General features: G+C 38.4%; 1 protein-coding gene across 1 annotated transcript in view; it reads right to left on the bottom strand.

Moving 5' to 3' along the window:
• Window positions 1-1,435: 1,435 nt before the first annotated feature.
• Window positions 1,436-8,812, bottom strand: part of igdcc3 (immunoglobulin superfamily, DCC subclass, member 3) — a 60,750-nt gene continuing 53,373 nt past the window's right edge. The window contains exon 15 of the transcript XR_002275681.1: window positions 1,436-8,671. The gene's annotated coding sequence lies outside the window, so the exon portion shown is untranslated. The remainder of the gene's footprint in view (window positions 8,672-8,812) is intronic.

Genomic DNA, 8,812 nt, shown 5'->3' with positions numbered 1-8,812 from the left:
TAGAGGAACAACAAACTTTAACTTGCAGTCTGTCATGAATACGTAGTATAGCAAATACAGTTTACATGTTCTCTTTCTTTTTTAAAATGAAACCGCTTTTGCTTTCACATCTAAACAAACAAACAAACAAAAAAACAGTCACAAACACAAATCTGCAACATTTTGGCTGCCAGCAGCAGGACATTACACCTTTTAACAATAATAGGGTCCTGCACATAAAATGACAGAGGCCAGCACAAAAAATGTGGAGGCAAAGGAATTTAGAGAATTTTTGTAACTTTGGTCATAGTTTCTACCGATTAAGATCACATTGCACTCGACAAGTTGCTGTAACAAAGATCTGTGAATTTTGCCACATCTACAAAACTGTCTTGCAAAAAACAAGCATTCTTTCAGTCAGATAAGCTGTAAAGAGGCAAGTAGTTAAGACAGATTATGTAAACCACTTAATCAGGACGTAAAACTGAAAGTGAGTGCAGCAGAAATGTTGGGAAATAAGACCTCACTGCGCAGGAAAAGATGCAACACTACAGAGTCCTGTAAGTATAATAGGTCAACTAGGCTAAACTGTGTCAAATGATGTATAATTGGGCAATAATTTCCCCAAGATTGAGAATAAAATTTTAATCTCAATTCTAAAGCCAACATGGATGAGAAGTACTTTAAAAGCTCATAAAATGGAAATTTCAGCATTTTAAATTTAGTGACAACTGGGCAAACTGGGGAATACTGTGTTAGAATGCAAAGCTCCAAAACAGCTACTCATTAGACCTTGTATTGAGATTGTTTGTTTAATAATTTGACCATTTTCCCTAATTTTCTCTTTCAGGTAAATTTGTCTGGCCTGGAGGTTTGTTCAAGACTGCTTGTGATTCTTGCTCTGTTGGACTTCTTCATAGTGATGTTGCTGAATTTCCCAGTTGTTAGCAGTGAGATGAGTCCAGTGTCAACATTACCAAAGTCAAATTAACCCCAAAAAGGGAGGTTAAAGCAGGAAGAAATACAGCGAAAGAGGGGGTTAATCCATGTTGGACTCTCCCTTTGTTTTCCAGCCCCATCACGGATTGGGCTCCGCAGTGATTACAGGCCCAGCATAAACCTTCATTGACCAGGAGCTCGGGGACTTGTGTTCAATACTCTTTGTCTGGCCAGCAAGGCCACAGGTTAATGGGCTGAACACTAGGACAGGGCAGTAAAGTGTGGAAGGAGAGGAGAAGCCTGCATCACATTGATCTGCTGCATTGCAGGAAGCAAGCACACAAATGCACATCTGTGTGCTGCAGATTATGCTTCTTATCTACCAAGCTCAGGTTTCAGGTACATCTCCGACACATACATACACACACACACACACACACAAAATAAAGACATTTTACAGATTTAGAATTACTAGAGCTAGTTTATTATCACTGTTATTTTTTTCTCCAATCAGTGTTGCACAATGAACCCTAAAACAATACAAACCACTAAAAATAGTCTAGTTTGCCTTCTTACACAAATGCATACATACATATATACAGTACACACAGTATATGTGAATATGTATACAGAATTGTAACCGCACCTTGAGAGAGTGTACAAACTTTGTGGAGACATACAGTAGTGATCCCTGACAATGCTCTGACAAAGCTTTTTAAATCATCTCTTACTGACCTGAATTTAACTGTGGCACAGACAGTAAAAGCAGGCAGTGACCGCTAAAGGAAGACATTAAACAGGACAGGTAAGCAGAAAAACAGACAGACAGATGTGTGATCATGGGCTGATGTTACAAATTTGTGCTCCCTGTGTTCAGTTTCAACTTATCTAATCGAACAAGGCTCGGTTTACTCAGCTGTCGATGCATATGGTTTTTGGCTTCAGGATGGCACCACATTTGAACCCTGCAGCAAATAAAACTGCATAGACTTAATAAAATGTTTACTGTTTACTTCTATTCAAATGTTAAACTATATTAATAGTAAAAGCACTGACGACACAGTGAGAATAAAGTGGCAGACGGCTTTTCCCTTCTCTTGCCCTTTGTTGTGGTCAGATTTTCTTCTGAGGTTTAGACCATAAACAGGAAAAAAGGACAGCAATCCTTTCAGTATAAAAGCTAGTAAATGTTTCCACATTAAACAAATGGCCGATTAAATCAAAGCAACTTACAAAAAAGTGTTTTATGTACATTTTTATGTTGGTTTTTAATTTTTTAAAACATTGTGCTTGAGTTTACGTGTATGTGCTATGAGTTTGTGTATGCATTGTATTAACACCCTGCTCATTATCTCACCTTCAACAGGACTACCCCACTAGTAACTAAACTAAAAACAGCCTGATTTTCCTTGGAGGAATCATGGTTGGCAGTAAAGTCTTGTAAAATCAGAGCCAACTTCAATATTGCTTTTTTTTTAATAATAAATGTTTAATGTTATGGAGACCAAATTTCAAGGGGCCTTAAATCCAGCAATGGAGACTAAACTTCACATGTGGGTGAGTCTTAAGTTGTGGGTGAGATGGGGACAAAGTGTGGAATGTTGAAATCCTTGGCCAGTAAGACAAACTAATCTCATATCCTTTCTTCTAGTTGGAGTAAAATTCTTGATGCAAACCCACAACACTGGGCAAGAGCAGGTCAAATATTTTTACGCCTACATGGTTTGATATGGCAGCAATATAATGGCATAATTTTCCCATCAAGACAAAATAGTCCTTTTCCTGCAGTCCTGCATGATTGAAGCTTAAGACTGTGAATCACAGAAAGAAATGCAAAGTGTGTGGTGCTCCGTAAAGGAAGATTTTACAATGCCTGTCTCGGCTACAGGCTTAAACAATGAGGTTTTCACTGAGAAGCTGTTATCGACTTTTAAGGTTTGAGGCTGACTTCAGCTGTGGCATCAATCACACCTGCAGAGTAGATTCTACTCAGGAGCTCTTGCCTTACTCCAGTGCCTGAAAAAAGCATGACTGATTGTGCTGGCAACGTCGCTACAGAACTGACATTCTCCTCAAGCAAAGATGGTTTGTGAAGGAATATGAAGACAACAGCACCCCAGTCCGAGTCACTCATATGAGGACGACTGATGGGAACACGATGAGGTGACAATCTGGCTTCGGTGATGGTGAGACAGATTGAGGTTAGTCAATGGAAAATGCCACTCAACCTATTTTCATCAAAAAACACCATCAAAACAGACTGACCGAGTGAGACAGGACCATCAATAGCACCATACTGAGACTACAACATCAGTTTGCCATTATTTGGCTAAATATCACAGTGTTACCATCACAAGTCCAGTAATGATTAACTAACACTTCATTTGAGCTAAAATAACACGTTAGCTTTTTGCTTCTCATGCAGATCTATTGTATGTTTTTCTCTGCCTACTACCTTTAAAAAACATTGGTTTCAATCTGCGTTCATGACAGATGTATATAAAATATAATATCAATCTTAAACATTAAAGTACAATTACATTAAACCACCATTTGACAAGAGTATAAATTACTTGGAAAATCTTTACACTCAGCTTTACTTGACATGTACAGTCATGAGGGTCTCAGAGCAGAACACCACAGAGATAAATGCATTGGAAATGTAATCAATTCACAATCATATTGGATGGTCATTTGGTAACACAATGATCAATATTGCATGATGTATAGGATACTTCAAGAGGAGGCAAGTTGTATTAGGCTTTGGACTTCTAAGGAAACCAGAATGCTTCAGGTCTCCTCTGCGTCCTCACCACAAAGATCAACCACTGAGTTACAGCATTGTTCTGTCCATAACAGACATTATTTAGCCTGCCATGTCCTTCTGATTAAACCTTTTTTATCTGTGTTTAGTTAATGCAAGACAAGAGAGAGAACTGGACAGATGTCTTAACACCATAAACTACACACCATAAGCTACAGACTGTCACACACATGCCCAGTCCATCCGGGATGCCTTCTTTGTCAGAACCTGAGTGTGCTGAAACAAGTATGAATGAGCTGCAACTACTGATTATTTTCATAATCAATCAATCTGTCAACTATTTTCTCACTTAATCGATTAATTGTTTGGTCTATAAAATATTAGAAAACAGTGATAAATCACCTCACAGTGACAATTTCTTAAAGCCCAACCTCAGTTGTTTTGTCTGAACCGCAGTCCAAACCACAAAATATTCATTTACTATCATGTGTGATAAAGGAAAGCAGCAAAGTTTCACAATTTAGAAACTTGAACTGGTTAATTTTTGGCATTTTTGCTTGTAAAAACTTCACCATGTTTGAGGATTAATTTTCTTAATTAATGGAATAATTGCTTTAACTCTAGAATGAGTATCAATAAACTGCACATCAAAAATACAGAACTAAAGAGGCCTACTAATCCAGTAACACAAATGTTTACATTACTAGATCTTATTGAAGCACAGCAATCCAGGATCTATATGCTTAAAACAGCAACTCTTTCACTGACAATAAGAAAAAAGAATCACCTTGTGAAGCTCCCTGATTTCATATTATGTTTACACAGAGAAATGTAGCCTAATGTTAAACGAATAGTTTGGGATTTTTCAAGTTGGTGTTAAGACAGTAGTGAGGTATCTCTGTGCATGTGAGAATAGGTCTTATTTGTTGTCACCTCTCCTAATCTTCACACTGACCCTGAATATTTCCTCCTGGAACGTCACTACGCCGCATAAAACGAGGGACAGTAGTCGCCTGCAAGTTTTAGCTGGTGTTTACTACTGGAGTTGTGCTCAGAGAGCTGAGGGTAATAATGTAGAACTTATATGCTCCTACTATAACGTATCCCTCTGCTGCAGGATAGCAAGGTACTGTCCAGGGAAATAAAAAGAGGGAAATTTGTTTTAAATAGACTGCAACTTTGAAATATTCAGACTCAGATTAGTTTAGTGGAACAGCTGAAGCTGCCATTTGAGAATGAGAGTTGTGTGGTTTGCCCCTCGTTTTTTGCAGCATAGAGGTGATCTGGGTGGAAACATTCAGGTTCAGTGTGGAGAAGTAACAACTTCTCGCATACATAGGGATACATCAATAATATTTTAACACTAACTTGATAAACCCTGATCTATTCCTTTAATGTGTAATCCTCACATCCTTGATTCCATCACCCTTAGGGACATTGACAAGGCAGCTTTCTCCCTTTTCATTTCTATCAGAGTGAAAAATAGGATAAATGACAGAATTAAACCCTTGTTCTGTCAATGCATTATCTTATTTACTTGAATGAAAAACAAAGAGGGCATCTCTCACAGCAAATTTGTCTGATCTGGGCACAAAGAAGAATTTAAGGAGGAAAATCCTGTCCAGAAGAGTGGGCTGTTGATGATTTACATACCCTATAACAAGAGGACCAGAGAGTCCCTGAGCACAAGCTCCCTGTCCAAAGGTTAAGATCCACATATGAGGAAAGGTGGAGACAGACAGACAAAAGCAGAGCTAGGTGATAAAGCACTTCCCAAGGCTGATGGATATATATGACAATGGCCCCTTTTTCAAAGAAGGAATCCTGTGGTCCCTTCTGCTGATGGAGCACCCGTCAGTCAGTGAGAACAGCTTTGAGGCCTTCACTAAATCACACAAGTTCTCATATTATATAGCAATGAGACAGCCTGACCTATCAACATCTAATCACAGAAACATGATCGTCACTGCACCACATTCCCAGGGAATCAGGTTAAACAGGATGGCACTAAAACCTGCCACATCCATAGGTGAGATGTGGGCAATTTCCTACAGCAGGAGATTAACCCTAAATTGTACCGAGGGACAGAGGAAGGAAGGAGGTAAGGAGGAAAATCAAACAACTTATTTCCCCAGAGAAATGACTCAACTGAACCTGAAGATGTAGCAGCCCTGGAGAGAAAATATCACATTGGTAATTAATAAATATACAAGCAGGAGACGTTGACTGTAGGCTGTCAAATGTTCGTCTTTTTTGACAAGTACCATTATTATTGTTCCAACACTTGAAACATGATATTAACACCAAAGTGTACAATTAAATACATGAAATTGATGCAAGAAAAAAACTCTGCAGACAAGGAAACATAAACAAATCATTTTAAAAGGCATAAAATTACAGTACCTAAGATGATCTCTAAAATGGAAACTGCAGGGTTGCATAACACATCAGTCCTGTTATCCGCTAGCCCCACCGCTAGTCTTGTCATCACACTACTTAAGTAGCCTAAATTAGATTGTTTCATTGTGTGAAACCAGATACATGCTATAAATTCGCTGAATAAATGTCATTCTGACCTCTTGCTGTTGGCTTCAGCAAACTAGACAATTATTTTTATCTTTGCTAATCCAAATTGTAGAAATGTAGCAGGTGTGCTGAACACTGTGAGGAAGCATTTTGGATTCACCACCTTAAATGTACAAAAAACAAACAAACTTAAAGGTAACTTTGCCAAATGCAGCTGTGTTACTGTGAGCATAGCTTGACACTTAAGTGATGGGGCAGAGGCATGAATGGAATAAGGTTAACTCTAAGCTTTTAGTTCAAATTCATTTGAGGTTGTTTCTTCTAAGACGTGACAGCCATTTTGTCAGCACTTCTCTTTTCACTGAGTGGGAGATATTTTTTTTGAGTAAGAATTAAAACCAGTAGGCTGATGTCTACGTTTTCTCCCGTTCAGCTGCTCATCACAGTATAGTTAAGGAGCCAGAGAAGCCAATCAATAAACCAGTCATGTGAAATTATGTTTGTGTTGGGAGCTGTAGGTGTCAAGCCTCTTTACGTTTCTCATTTAGAAAGTTTCCACAGAGCATATAAGGTCAAAGTCACCAGTGAGAAGAAAAAGTCAAATGCTTCTGACATGAAAAAAGTTACATATTCACATCCACTAGAAACTAAAAATGAAGACGGCCTATTTTAGTAACTCGTGCATGAGATAAAGGTCCTGTAAGGTTCTCCCTCCATTTGTGTGTTTGTGTCCCTTTCTGTCCAGCATGTTTCAACAGCTGCAGTATTTATACTGTTCATTTAGGTGTTTATTACTCTACTCCACTGTACGTATTCTGTATATTTCCTTCATTAAGACCTGAGAGAAAGGCCAAAAACAGGGTTGAGGTAGGTAACCATAATGCATCACTGTAAGTCCTGTACAGAAGGTGACAGCATCGAACAGAGGGCTGCAGAAAGAAGCCCTGTGTTTGCGTTGTCACACAACTCTGGTTCACTGTGGTCATCAGCACCTATTGTTATTGTAACCACGGTGTTCCTGAAGCACTCCGACTAGTCACTGTTGACAGGAGGGAGAAGGCTGAGCAGCAGTTGTGGTTTTAATGATAGACAAACATGATCTGCAGTTGTTACGTCTTCTGGGCATCGGGCACAAGTGTAAAAGATTACAACTTTGTGTACTTTATGAAAGCAGGAAAACACAGTCACTAAGAACACTGCAGCAACAAATATTTAGAAAAACCTTAGAGATACACTGCTGCCACCTAACCCTCACTATTTAACAAATTACATCTCATGGGTTTAGTCTGTATTCAAACAGCAATGTAATTATGACAATTTGTGATTTTAGAAGTAATGTGCTGTACATGCTAAGCTAAGCTAATTGTGTACTGATTAAAGCTTTATAGGTAAAGACACACAAGAGTGGCGTTATCTGTCTGTTAGCAAGAGAGCCAATAATATAATAATGAAAATAATATTATTTCTCAAACTAGTCGTTTTAGTCATTACACCAACAGCAGTAGAATGTTTTGGTACGTTTTGATCAAATTTGTGCTTGTTTACAAACATCATCATTTGTAGAAAAACTGAATCAATAAAGCATATCTGCACACACTCGCACACAAATACATAAACATACAGAATTCAATCATGATGCTAATTTTAAACTCAGACAGTATATAAAGTCTGTATATTATTTTGCCTTTTGTCCAAATGAACATTATACGTCACACCTCACTCAGCAGCAGATAGCCCTCAAAATATCATTAGCAACGCAGTGTATCTCTAATGGTCTTTCATGCAAGAGAAGCAACTATGTCTGGTAAACAAAAAAAAAAAAGAGTACGATCTTTTAAATGGAACAAAATATTTAAAAAAAAGCTGACAATGGAACAGCATAATTCATACATAGTTCTAACATGCTGAAATTCATTCAACAGTGTTATCTGTCTGTCAGCCTGCATGAGGTACTGCCATTGTATCTACAAACACCATATTCATCAGCAGAGGGAGGGAAACCGGGATTTCACAGAGGGGGGAGAGATGGATTTTCATTATGCAATAAACAGACAAGCAACAACAACAGCAACATTAACATTGTTATCTTGAGGTAGAACATTAACTTCAGCATTTGGAAGTGCTTTATGTTGGATACTCATTTTTCTTGTTTTGCTCCAACGAGCGAGAGAAGAGAGACGATCCTTGACATCTGAGGTAGTGCGGCACCTGATCTTGTAATTTTCAAACCAATCAGTTCCTCCACGTGTAAAGTAATTGTGAGCAGAGGGGAAGGTAAAATCCCTAAAACGCTTCCCGCAACACATTCATTCCGGCTGAGGTAGGTTTCTGTTGAACTGTAAGGTTCACACATCCAAGTCTAGATCCTGTATGAAGGCCGAAAACTCATAAAAAATGGTGATGTTACTGAAATAAAGTCCTGAGAGAGAATATATTGAATCCCTGGAAGAAGGCTGATGTCTTCTGTGAGCAGGAAAATGGAATGATTGGTAGGCGAGAGCAGGCAGCAGGAGTCAACATCCACAGAAAGGTAGAGGTAAGACCAATAACTTATATCCACTTTGACATATAGCTAATCAAGATATATGTACGTATATTTATATA

The sequence above is a fragment of the Monopterus albus genome, unplaced genomic scaffold, assembly GCF_001952655.1.
Source record: "Monopterus albus unplaced genomic scaffold, M_albus_1.0 scaffold4.1, whole genome shotgun sequence".
NCBI lineage: Eukaryota > Metazoa > Chordata > Actinopteri > Synbranchiformes > Synbranchidae > Monopterus > Monopterus albus.
Note: the sequence above shows the minus strand (reverse complement) of the source record. Positions and strands in the feature narration are given on the sequence as shown.